This window comes from Herpailurus yagouaroundi, unplaced genomic scaffold (genome assembly GCF_014898765.1).
Source record: "Herpailurus yagouaroundi ecotype Mexico unplaced genomic scaffold, PumYag 140, whole genome shotgun sequence".
NCBI classification, from domain to species: domain Eukaryota; kingdom Metazoa; phylum Chordata; class Mammalia; order Carnivora; family Felidae; genus Herpailurus; species Herpailurus yagouaroundi.
Genome location: NW_024412395.1, coordinates 51,073,325 through 51,086,348, shown reverse-complemented (window position 1 = coordinate 51,086,348; position 13,024 = coordinate 51,073,325).

Here is a 13,024-nt window from a genome sequence, read left to right as displayed (position 1 = left end):
CAGGCTCCACTGTCAGCACAGAGCCCAACTCAGGGCTTAATCTCATGACCACGAGATCACAACCTGAGCTGAAACCAAGAGTTAGATGCTCAACCGACTGAGCTTCCCAGGTGTCCCTAAATTTGATAATACTCTTAAATATTTACAAAGCATCACCAATAGCAATGCCTTTCAAGTAACCAATAATAAAAAGCATCCTAGAGAAATTCTAACTATTCTAGAGGAAAGACTGAATTATCTTTGTACCATTTTCTGCAGAAAATACTCTTTCTGTAGAAAATGTTACAAAATTATTGTTATATACAGATTGATCAAAACCTATGAAGCCAAAAGTGTAGGGGAAAGTATTAAAGAAATGTTTCTGGCAGTTAACTAATTTAAAATGTTATTTTTTTCTGGATTTTGTGGTATTTGTCTTTATTGTGATTTATCATTTCATTTAAAGAGATACTCATTTTCCCACATAATTTGGTATTCTTTTTCTTAAAGTGAGTCCCCCAAATTTCATTTAGCATCATGCCCCATAAATTCAGATATGACTCTGCTCAAAATACAAAAGTGAGCCTACTCACTGCAATGATAACAACAGCAATTAAATTACAACATGAAGCACTCTCTCATGGATGGATGACAGGCATATATTGAAAAGACCTTAGAAACTTCATTAATGAAGGAGAGAAAAGAAGCAAAACCAACTGAGATGGGGTAGGTGGCATTGTGGAGGAAATCCTGACCCATACAACTCGGGCAGCAAAGTGGTAGAAAATCATTCCAGAAGCAAGACTACTTTAAGAAATTCCCTATCATGCAGAGGTCTCCCAGGAAAGCTTTGTGAAGACAGGAGCAGCATAGGAAGGTCTGGGGTATCTTCTCTTAACACACAAGCTGAAATCATGCTTTGGGGGCACCTCCCACTGAGAGAACTGGTCTAATCCCCACATTGGGGAGCATAACTGGGCAGTTAGTAGAAAAATCCCAGGGAAAAAGTTCTCTCTTACTCATTCAAAAACAGAAATGAAGTAATAAATTAACTCAGAACAACCATGGGGAATTTTGAGAGAATCGTGGGACCTCAATGAAAGAAATCCATAGATGAAGTATTGTTTTGCAAAGGTGTTGCTGATAAACCATTGGTAGGCTTTGAAAAATAATTCACAAGGAGAGAGCTAAGAGGGTTGCAAGTTTTTTTGTTGCTGTTGTGTTGTTTGTTTTCATTTTTATCACAGAAATTTTCAAGAATGCTCCAAAAGTAGAAAGTATAGTATAATAACTCCCCAAATACCCACCATCCAGTTTCTACATTTATCACCATATGATCACTTTTGCTTTATCTGTATGCTACCCACTTCCCCAAAACCGTCAGCAGACTATTTTAGAGCAAATGGCAGGCATAACGATTTCATCCACAAAGTCTTACATCTGTATCTTTAAGAATAAGGACTTAAAAATAGCCATCTTTACCATTATCATACTCAAAAAGTAAATTTAATAAAAATGATTCAATATCATCAATAGGCAGTCAGTACTCAAATTTCTTTGCCTCACAAATATATTTTCAGTTCCTTTATTCAAATCAGGATCCAAATGCTATTCACATATTGCATTGTTGATAAGCCTCTTAAAATTATTTTAATCTATATGTTCTTTTCTTTAGTTTTCCTCACCATTTATTTGTTGATGAATCAAATCATTTCCCTACAGAATTTGCTACATTCTAGGTTTGGCTGATTGTATCCTGGGTGTTATTTAAAATGTTCCTCTGTTCCCTGCATTTCCTATAAACTGAAAATTAGCTCTAGAGGCTTGATAAGATTCTGGCTATAAACTTTGGGAGGAACATTCCATAGGTGATACTGTGCTTTTATTGCATCACATTAGGAGACATGTATGGTCTATTAGTCTCCTTTGGGGAATATTAAAATTAATCATTGGGGGGCACCTGGGTGGCTCATCCGTTGAGGGTCCAACTTCAGCTCAGGTCATGATCTCACAGTTTGTGGGTTCCAGCCCAGCGTTGGTTTCTGTACTGACAGCTTGGAGCCTGGAACCTGCTTAGGGTTCTGTGTCTTCCTCTCTCTCTCTGCCCCTCCCCAGATCATGTTCATTCTCTCTCTCTCTCTCTCTCTCAAAAATAAATAGATAAACTTAAAAAAAATTAATCACTGAGCCCAAGTATTGTCTGATCCAGAATCATAAAGTTCCCCATCAGTTTCTCACCTAATGATTTTAGCAGCTGTTGATGATCAATGACTAGATCCATTATTTCATTCAGATGGCAAAATGGTGATTAGTCCATCATTCCTTCTGCATTCATTAGCCGATACTATTTCTTGGGAGAAGTTGTCCCTCATCTATGCTGCCATAGTACCCCACACGTCCCCAATTATAACACTTCTTATTGTTTTTGTATATGAATTAAGACTTGAAATCTTTGTTCTGGCCCTTGTACCTTATCAGAGCCCACACATAAGTGTTTCTGACATCTCTTGAAGGATACTACATCATAACTAGACCAACACACTAGGGTTCACTCAGTAAAGCCTGGAGCTTTCATAGCTCGATGATGCTTGTTCCCAGTGCAGAGTACACACTATCCCTCCACCCTCCTATCCCTGAAAGGCCAAGAGGCTCTGGGCCTTGTTTCCATGAGACTCCTCCTACCACATCCAAGTCAAGGTGACTGAGGAGCCATTGCAGACACCATTGACAGCTTGAGTACTGTGGACTTCTACCCCAACCACAAAGAAATATTGGAGTCAGGGGGAGAAGTGTATGGTATTGTGGTATACTCATACAAGAGGTCTAGTTTAAATACATTAAATAATTCCATACTGGATAATCTTTTACTTTTACTATGTTTTAAAATTCTGTAAAAAAAAATATAATTTGAAGAGGAAGATTTCTACACTATTACATCAAATTGAGTGAATGTCGTGTGGTTCATTATAGTTCTCAGAAGCTGTAGCTTTTTTTTAATGTTTATTTACTTTTTTTTAATTTTTTTTTTAACGTTTATTTATTTTTGAGACAGAGAGAGACAGAGCATGAACAGGGGAGGGGCAGAGAGAGAGGGAGACACAGAATCTGAAACAGGCTCCAGGCTCTGAGCTGTCAGCACAGAGCCCGACGTGGGGCTCAAACTCACGGACTGTGAGATCATGACCTGAGCCGAAGTCGGACTCTTAACCGACCAAGCCACCCAGGCGCCCCAATGTTTATTTACTTTTGAGAGCGAGAGAGAGAGAGAGAGAGAGAGAGAGAGCGAGAGAGAGAGAGCGCGTGCACGCGCACTTGAGCAGATGGGGCAGGGGCAGAGAGAGAGGGAGACAGAGGATCTGAAGCAGGCTCTGCACAGACAGCAGAGAGCCCAATGCAGGGCTCAGACCCATGAATCGTGAGATCACGACCTGAGCCGAAGTCAGACGCTTAACCAACTGAGCCACCCAGGTGCCCCAGAACCTGTAGCTTTGACATTGCTTTTGAGGGAATAGTTTTTATATTTTTTGCCTCCCTTACTATAAAGTCACCTCTTCGAGGGCTGGAGCATATATTTCTAGCTCCTCTTAAAATAATACTCTGCATAAATTGTCATCTTTTATTAAATATGCTCCCTGTAAACACAGAGCTAGAGCTCAAAACTAGACCATGGGATTTGGTCTAAGTTTGGGGAATGGAGAGAATAAAGACAAGGCTTTTCTTCAAGTTGATATTACTTTGATTTAGTTCTAAATGAGCCAACATGCAGAGCAAAGGATATAAATAAGATACAGATGCAGGAGGATGAATGTGGCTTCCATTGCCTCCTTTGTATCTCTCAGAGTGCACCCAAAGTTTGCATCTCTTGGCAATTCTGCAGAACGGAATATCCCCCAGGTCAAAGGAACATAAAATGACAGACTCCCTGCTTTCTATGTTCCCAACTACAGCAGCTCAGACTACCATGGAAGGTGATCGTTCTGAGGCTCAGTGAGCTAAGCCATCTAGGCCCAACTTACATGTTCTGGGCCTTGAAATTCTTGTGAGGCCCGCAGTCAGGTAGTCTCCCATTTTCTGTGACTACAGGGTCAGGGCTGAAAGTTCTCCATTTCATCTTCTTAAGGTTTTTTATGGGCAGGGCTTGGAAAAATAATAAGAAACCCATATATAAGATTGAATCCAAGTGTCACCAGGAAGTGTAAGAAAACTATGGTTGCTACTGCTCAGTTTAACATTAATTATTAATTCCACAAATATACATAGTGAGCCTACCATGTGCTTGTCCCTGAGGACACAAAAGTAAACAAAAGAGGCTCTGCCTTCTGATTCAGGAAAGCTTGGAGTCTAGTTAAATTCATCCTCTCTCTAATGACCATTTCTTTATTGAAGGTAGACAGGAAAAAAACAGGATACACTGGCTTGAAACTTTTTCAAAAGCTTATTATTATTAATTCCGGGTTGTTTAATAACCTTTGATCTCTTCTGGTTTTCCCCCATCCCTCCCTTCTCTGTTGATTCCCTTAAAATAACACTCAGTGCACGCACATTGTCTGTTTTCATTAAACGGTTATGTTTACTCTAAAAACAGAGCTAAGAGCTACCAACTTGAAGGATTCTTTCTCCTTTGTCTCTGGATAAAGTAAACTTTGGAAGACTCACAGAAGTTGTAAAGAAATTTGTTCTGGTTCTTAGAGTCAGATACTAGAAAGATACTAGAAATAAAGAGAACTTAATTAATCATTTTAGGATTTTAGGAGTATCATTGTGGAGGACCAAGTGTGAACATGTGAGTCAGCCTATAAACTTTGTACAGTACTAAACTGCAGATTGGTTTGCAGAAAATGAAACTGTTTTCATGAAAATTCACCCTCTGCATTTCTTATGAATTGATTGCTTAATGAGTATATATGTTTATTAGTGTAATTGTTCCTTGATTCTGTAAATGTAAAATATTCTAAAAGTATTAACTAAGCCTAGGCTAAATCCTTTTGGATAACAAATATACATAAGATCTCTCAGTATACATACCTCAGGGCATTTGCATTTGCTGTTTCCAAGGTTTGGGTTTTCCTTCAGACCTCAAGCACAAATATCTTATCAGTGGCCTTTGCTGACCACCCTATATAAACAGTATTCCCTCACAATGACCCCACTCCATCTACTTTATCCTGATTTGTTTTACATAACATTGATCACCACCTGGTATCTTTTTTTTTTTTTCTGTTTTATTGAGACATAATTGACAAACATCACTGAAAAGGTTTAAGGTACACAGCATAATGATTTGACTTATATATATCATGAAATGATTGCTAAAGAAGTTTAATTAACACCCATCATCTCATGCAGATACAAAATAGAAGAAAAACATGTTTTTTTTTCCCTTGTGGTAAGAACTCTTAGTATTTACTCTTAGCAACTTTCCAACATATTCAGCAGTGCTAACAATAGACATCATGTTGTACATTATACCCTTAGTACTTATTTAACTTATAACTTGAAATTTGTAACTTTTGATAGTCTTCATCCAACAATCCGCCCACTCCTGCCCCCCATCTCTGGTAACCACAAATCTGATCCCTTTTCCTATGAGTTCGGTTTTTGGCCGGGGGGCGGGGGGGTTGTTTGTTTTTTTAGATTCCACATATGATGAGATCATATAGTATTTGTTTTTCTCCATCTGATTTGTTTCATTTAGCTTAATGCCCCCAAGTTCTCTCCATGTTGCAGGATTTCCTTCTTTTTTATGGCTGAATAATGTATATACTACATTTTCTATATCCATTCATCTCATGATGGACACTTAGGTTGTTTCTATGTCTTGGCTCTTGTAACTATGAATATTGGGGTGCAGATATCTCTTTGACACAGTGTTTTCATTTCTTTTGGGATTGGAAGTGGGCTTGCTGGACCATATTGCAGTTTATTTTTATTGTTTTGAGGAACTTCCATACTGTTTTCCACAGTGGCTATACCAATTTACAATCCCACCAACAGTGCACCAGGGTTCCATTTTCCCCCACATCCTCACCAGCCCTTATTATCTCTTGTCTGTTTGATGCTAGCCATTCAAACAGGCATGAGGTGATATCTCATTATGGCTTTGATTTGCATTTCCCCAGTGATTATTGATGCTGAACATCTTTTCAGGTATCTGTTGGCCATTCATGTATCTTCTTTAGACAAGCATGTATTCAGGTTCTTTGCCCATTTTTAAATTGGATTGTTCCTTTTTTTTTTTTTTTTTTTTTTGCTATTGAGTTGTATGAGCTCCTTGTATTTTTTGGATATTAATTCCTTATCAGATATATAGTTTGAAAATATTTTTCTCATTCTGTAGGTTGTCTTTTCATTTTGTTATTGTTTCTTTTGCTGTGCAGAAGCTTTCTAGTTTCATGTAGTCCAACTTGTTTATTTTGTTGTTGTTGTTGTTTATGCTTTTGGTGTCATATCCAAAAAATTGTTGCCAAGATCAATGTCAGAGAGCTTTTTTCCTTTGTTTTCTTCTGGGAGTTTTATGATTTCAGGTATTACATTTAATTTTTAAAAATCTTTTTAATGTTTATTTATTTTCAAGAGAGAGAGAGAGAGGGAGAGTGAGAGAAAGTGTGAGTGGAGGAGGGGCAGAGAGAGAGACACAGAATCTGAAGCAGGCTCCAGGCTCTGAGCTGTCAGCATAGAGCCCGACACAGGGCTCGAACTCATGAACCAGGAGATCATGACCTGAGTCAAAGTAGAATGTTTAACCAACTGAGCAACCCAGGTGCCCCTACATTTAAATCTTTAATCCATTTCAAGTTAATTTTTGTGAGTGGTCTAAGAGAGGGGTCTAGTTTCATTGTTTTACATGTGAATATCCAATTTTCCCAGTACCGTTTATTGAAGAGCCTGTCTTTTCTCTATTGAGTATGCTTGGCTCCCTGCCAAATATTTGCTTGGTTTTATTTCTGGGCTTTTGACTTTTTTTTTTTTTTTTTTTTTTTTTAAGTAATGTTTATGCCCAACCAACCTGGGGCTTGAACTCACAATCCTGAGATCAAGAGTAGCGTGGCTTTTGATTCTATCCCATTGGTCTATGTGTCTGTTTTTTATGCCAACCCATCTGGTACCTTATTACAGGTACATACAGGTTTTGTGGGGCCTGAAGCTTATATGGTTTGGGTTATCATGATAAATTTGATTCTGCAAATTTAAATATAGATTTGATTATTTATTGTCAGTCCACAACAACAGAATGTTAGCTTTCTGAGAGCAGCAATGGTGTCTTCCGTGTTTACTACTTCATGCGCATTGAGTGCCTGGCACAGAGAGGCATACTACATGTGTTTATCACCCCCCACCTCAAACTGGAAAAATAATCCTGTTTCCTCTCCCAGTTTATCAACTCTATCTTCTTAGCTGTATTTATTTTCTTTTAGTAATATCCCTTAAATTTTTTTCATTGAATATAGTTGATATGCAACGTTACATTAGTTTCAGGTGTATAACATAGTGATTGGACAAGTTTATACATTGTGCTAAACTCACCATAAATGTAGCTACTATCTGTCACCATAGGCTATTACAATATCATTAACTATATTCCCTACGTTGTACTTTTTATTCCCGTGATCTATTCGTTCCATAGCTGGAAGCCTATACCTCCCACTCGCCCTCACCCATTTTGCTCATGCCCCCCACCCCCTTCCCTCTGACAATCACCAGTTTGTTCTCTGTATTTATAGGTTTGATTCTAGCACTATCACTTTTTAAAATTGTCTGCTTGTTTATTTGTTTATGGTCTCTATGCCCTGTTAGGGGAAACAGTACTAAGAACAGGGACAGTGTCTTGCTCCCCTTTGTTTTCAGAGTTCAGAGCAGGACGTAGCACAGAGGAGGCTCTCCATGAGTAGTTTCTGAATATGTGAGACTGAGATAGCTTCTCATGATGAAACTTACCATATAGTGCAACAATTCATGTACCTATGCTTTTATTCTATTTATTTGAAAACTCCATTTAGGTACTTCAATTATATGTGGATTTATGCAAATGTGAATTATTTTCTTTTAAAGTCCAATCACAGCAATCACTTCAATTTAGATGACTAAGTGTGAATGCATTTTGATTGAGTGAATGACTGATTTATTTTTATGACTGATTAATTTATAACCCATCTACAAACAAATATGATTTCAGAGGTATACCTACTTCATAAGACTTTAAGACATATGATTTCTGCCTTGGATTTTCACTCACCCATTATTTCTGTGACTTTAAGTAGCAACAAATATAAATGCACCTAGCTACCATGTTTCTTTCCCCTGAAGCAAAATAAGTAAATAAAATCATTAGTTTCTTGTATATCCTTCTTGAAATAATCTATGAATGCACCAGCAAATATTTATGCATTTTTCCTTTTCTTACAGAACTGATAGCACACTATATTCACAGCTCTGTACATTGTTTTTGTTTTGTGGGGTTTTTTGTTTGTTTTTACTTAATTTCTGTTTGGAGCTTCCTCAAATTTTATGACTATATAGTACTCCATTGTGCAGCAGTGTCTTAATATATTTAAATAATTCTACAAGGACATTCAGTTTGTTTTCAGTCTTTTGCCGTTACAAACAGTGAAGCAATGAATAATTTTGTACATGTGTCATTTCACACATACATAATTGTATGTGTAGGATAAATTCTTAGATGTGTGTTTGGATTTTAGAACAATAAATAACACTCCTCATCCCCACCCAACTTTTGAGCCAATTGGGAAATTAGACAAAGAGTTAGGCAGGTGATCAAAATATGACTTTTATTGCTGATAAAAACTGATGTTTGAAGAATGCAGCTTACATTTGTAGATAAGGGGGCTTCTAATTCCCAATCTCTTTCCATTTATTCAAGGCAATGTTGATGGACTATAGGCCTCCCTGTATAGGTTTAGGAAGAAGAGAGGTTAAGTGGAGCCTTCCCGGTTTATTCTTTTTTTTTTTTTTTTTTTTTTTTTAGTTTATTTATTTATTTAGTCATCTCTGTACCCAACTTGGGCCTTGAACTAACAACCCCGAGATCAAGAGTTGTGTGTTCTTCTGACTGAGCCAGCCAGGCGCCCCGCCAGTTTATTCTTTATAAGTTTAAAAATTAGGAAAGCCATCCCTCCTTCGCTAGGGAGAAGCAGGATAATCCAAGGATATTAAACTAGCAGAGCTGCTTCCGTCTGGAAGGGCACATCAGGAGATGAGAAGTGTTCTCTTCCAGTTCAACAGGATCTTTCATTTGCAATTTTGATACATTTTTCTTGGTTACCCTCAGAAATGTACCACTGGAGAAGTGGGTTGGGTGCTGTCCGTTCCCACATCTTAAACTCTTCTAAATGTTTTTTATAGACAGGGAAGGGGAAGAACAGAAAAGAGCCTGTTGAGAAAGTTTCCAATCCTGGATTTATGAGACAGGATGCTGTGCTACTTTCAAAGATGTTTTGTTATATTTTCTCATAAAATCTTGAGCTTCCTCATTAAAAAAACATTTCAAAGCTTCAGCTCATCCTTTGTAATGGCCAAGAACATCTTTATTTATAACTTCAACAATAAAAACACAGAGGTTCAGAAGAGGATGTCACTATGGAGAGATGCCTAGTTAAAACTACTTTTCAAAATATTACAGGTGTACAAGATGAAAAAACTCAAATAGGAAATCTAAAGCCACAAAATGCACCTGAAGACTGAGGCTGTAAGAATAATAATGATAATTTACATTGGGTGCAATTTTGGTTTAAAGTTTCCAATAATTTCATAACCAGGTGTGGGTTGTGACTTGGGTGTGGCTACATAAATGCTTGGATACACGGGGATTCTAAACTGTGCAGTTCCTGACACAAACCTTAGATAAACTTCTTCTTGTTCGAGGAGACAAATGTTATGGACTCCTTCACTTTGCCTTCCTCACGTCTTTTAAAAGCAGAAGTGAAAAAGAGAATACATAAATTTTTAAGTCAACTTTGGGTGTCTACATTTTCTTAAAACAGTTGAGGGGTGCCTGGGTGGCTCAGTCAGTTAAGTGTCCAACTCCTGATTTTGGCTCAGGTCATAATCTCTTGGCCATGAGATCAAGTCCCACTTTGGGCTCTGTGCTGGGCCTGGAGCTGGCTTGAGATTCTCTCTCTCCCTTTCTCTCTGCCCTACCCTGCTTACACCCTCTCTTTCTCTCAAAATAAATTAATAAACTTTTAAAATAGTTGAAAATAATTTTACATATTGACAAGGGAGAATTGTTATCTGGAAGAGTTCCCCCATAAGCTGTTGGCTGAGTTCCTAAGCATAAACGCCTTCTGCTAGAAATTGGACGATGAAAAAGCAGAAGAAAGGTCTAACAAAGACTGTTTCAAAGATCTTCAAAATTACGAAGAACTTGAGTGTGCCTGGCTGGCTTAGCTCATAGAGCATGTGACTCTTGATCTGGGAGTTGTAAGTTCAAACCCCACGTTGGGTATAGAGATTACTTCAAAAAAAAAAAAAATTTTTTTTTTTAAATTATGAAGAACAAAATCCTCTAAAATGTTCCTACTTTTTACACACATTTAGAGTTCGTGGCTGGAATCCCTTACCATCCTTTCCTTCTGTCTAAACCCCACAAAGTCCCAGGTGGTAGTGAGTTCAGTTTCAACCTTATCTCTGCATTTGCTTCCTGTGTGGACTTTGAAGAAGCCCCAAATGACTGAAAATGCATTCCCAACCTGCATGTTAATACTGTTATTTTGAGGGGGAAAAATACTGTTATTCTGAGAATGGTGTATGTGTGTGTAACATGTGGGATAAAGAAAATGAACTGTAATGTGATATTCTAATTCTAGTATCCCAGGTAACTCTGAGAACCAGAACACTTTCTGGGGGAAAACGGGGCTACAGCTGTTAGAAGAGGTTAGGTAAACACCATATGGTGCTTTTAGCACTTCCTTGACAATGCTAGGACCTTAGAAAACTTTAACTACCCCTCTCCTGTCTTGTGTGTTGTTGTTGTTGTTGTTGTTATGTATTTTAATTTTAGAGCTAGAAACAATGACCTACCTAGTAGCAATAAACATCCCTAGCGCGCAGACTATGGTGCTGGAATATCATTTTTCAGTAAAAGAAACCAGGGCTCTTTGTATAAATGTCAGATTCCAGATTGGAGGCAGGAGATGTAGACAATGAGCCAGGAGTATATCGTTACACTGGGTAGCAGAGAAGGTATCAAAGACTATTGGGACTGTGCCAAAAGGAATTGGAAAGCCATTTGTAGAGCCTTTCACTGGCTCAAGATGGAATAAATTGAACTTCAATAAGATTACAATGGACTGAAAGGTGACAAATATGTTTAAATCCATTCGCTAATCATAATTTAAAAAATCCAATAATTCTCGGGGCGCCTGGGTGGCTCAGTCGGTTGAATGTCCGACTTCAGCTCAGGTCACGATCTCACGGACCGTGAGTTCGAGCCCCCGTCGGGCTCTGGGCTGATGGCTCAGAGCCTGGAGCCTGCTTCCAGTTCTGTGTCTCCCTCTCTCTCTGCCCCTCCCCCGTTCATGCTCTGTCTCTGTCTCAAAAATAAATAAACGTTAAAAAAAATTTTTTTTAAATCCAATAATTCTAATAAATTACCTTTGAAGGTTGTTTATTTTGCAAACTGGTACATTAAGGTAGAAACCAAGCATTTATCCCACCTTTCTTATACCTCTGGGTAAACAAATAGTAAATGAAGGAAAGTTTCTCTTTACAGAAGTATTTCAACAAATACATCCAAAAAGATAATGGCATGGAAATCACCATTTGGCAGTCTCTAATGAATTAAAGACCTATGTATTGAGTATCTGTGTTACGGGGCCCTTGGCTGGTGTATTAAGAATACGCAGAATATGGGGCGCCTGGGTGGCGCAGTCGGTTAAGCGTCCGACTTCAGCCAGGTCACGATCTCGCGGTCCGTGAGTTCGAGCCCCGCGTCAGGCTCTGGGCTGATGGCTCGGAGCCTGGAGCCTGTTTCCGATTCTGTGTCTCCCTCTCTCTCTGCCCCTCCCCCGTTCATGCTCTGTCTCTCTCTGTCCCAAAAATAAATACGTTGAAAAAAAATTAAAAAAGAAAAAAAAAAAGAATACGCAGAATATGCTGAATGAGGAGGCAGAAGCCACCACCGCGGGGTCAGCAGGTAGCTTCCTCTGCATCAGAACTCCCATTTGGGGGAAGTGAAAACTCCAGGGTCATTATGATGAAGCCAGTTTCCATATACTCACACAAAAGAAGAAAAGTCACAAGATTTGTTACAAATGCCAGAAACTGGTGGTGGAGGGAGTGGGGATGTGCACAATGAGCCAGGCAGAGGCAGTCTTCTGTCCCAGGGCAGGAGCGAGCGGGAGATAGAGAGCAGGGTAGCAAGCCCTTATTACTTATAAGGTGGTCAGGGCAGAGGCCACTAACTTTTTCCAGGCTCCACTGTAAGTGGTTATTTTTAAAAGGTGCCCAGGGAAAAGCAAAGCAGGAGCCTGGGCGGGAATCCTAAGCGTAGGTCCTTATTTATTTATTTATTTTTTAAATTTTAACGTTTATTTATTTTTGAGACAGAGAGAGACAGAGCATGAACAGGGGAGGGGCAGAGAGAGAGGGAGACACAGAATCGGAAACAGGCTTCAGGCTCTGAGCAGTCAGCACAGAGCCCGATGCGGGGCTCGAACTCATGGACCGTGAGATCATGACCTGAGCCGAAGTCGGATGCTTAACCGACCGAGCCACCCAGGCGCCCCGCATAGGTCCTTATTTAAACATCCAGACTCTGGCATGTGATGTAAACTACGGGGAATAGAGTCAATAATATTGTAATAACTTTGTATGATGACAGATGGCGACTAGGCTTATTGTAGGCTCATTTCCTGATGTAGAAAAACATCAAATCACTACGATGTACACCAGAAACTAATATGATATTGCGTGTCAATTATATTTCAATAAAAATAAAATTCCATAAACAAACAAATGAATATCCAGACTCCAGGTGTGAACAGGGTTGTCATAGTGCAAGATGCATAGGCAGCCACTCCAAATGGTG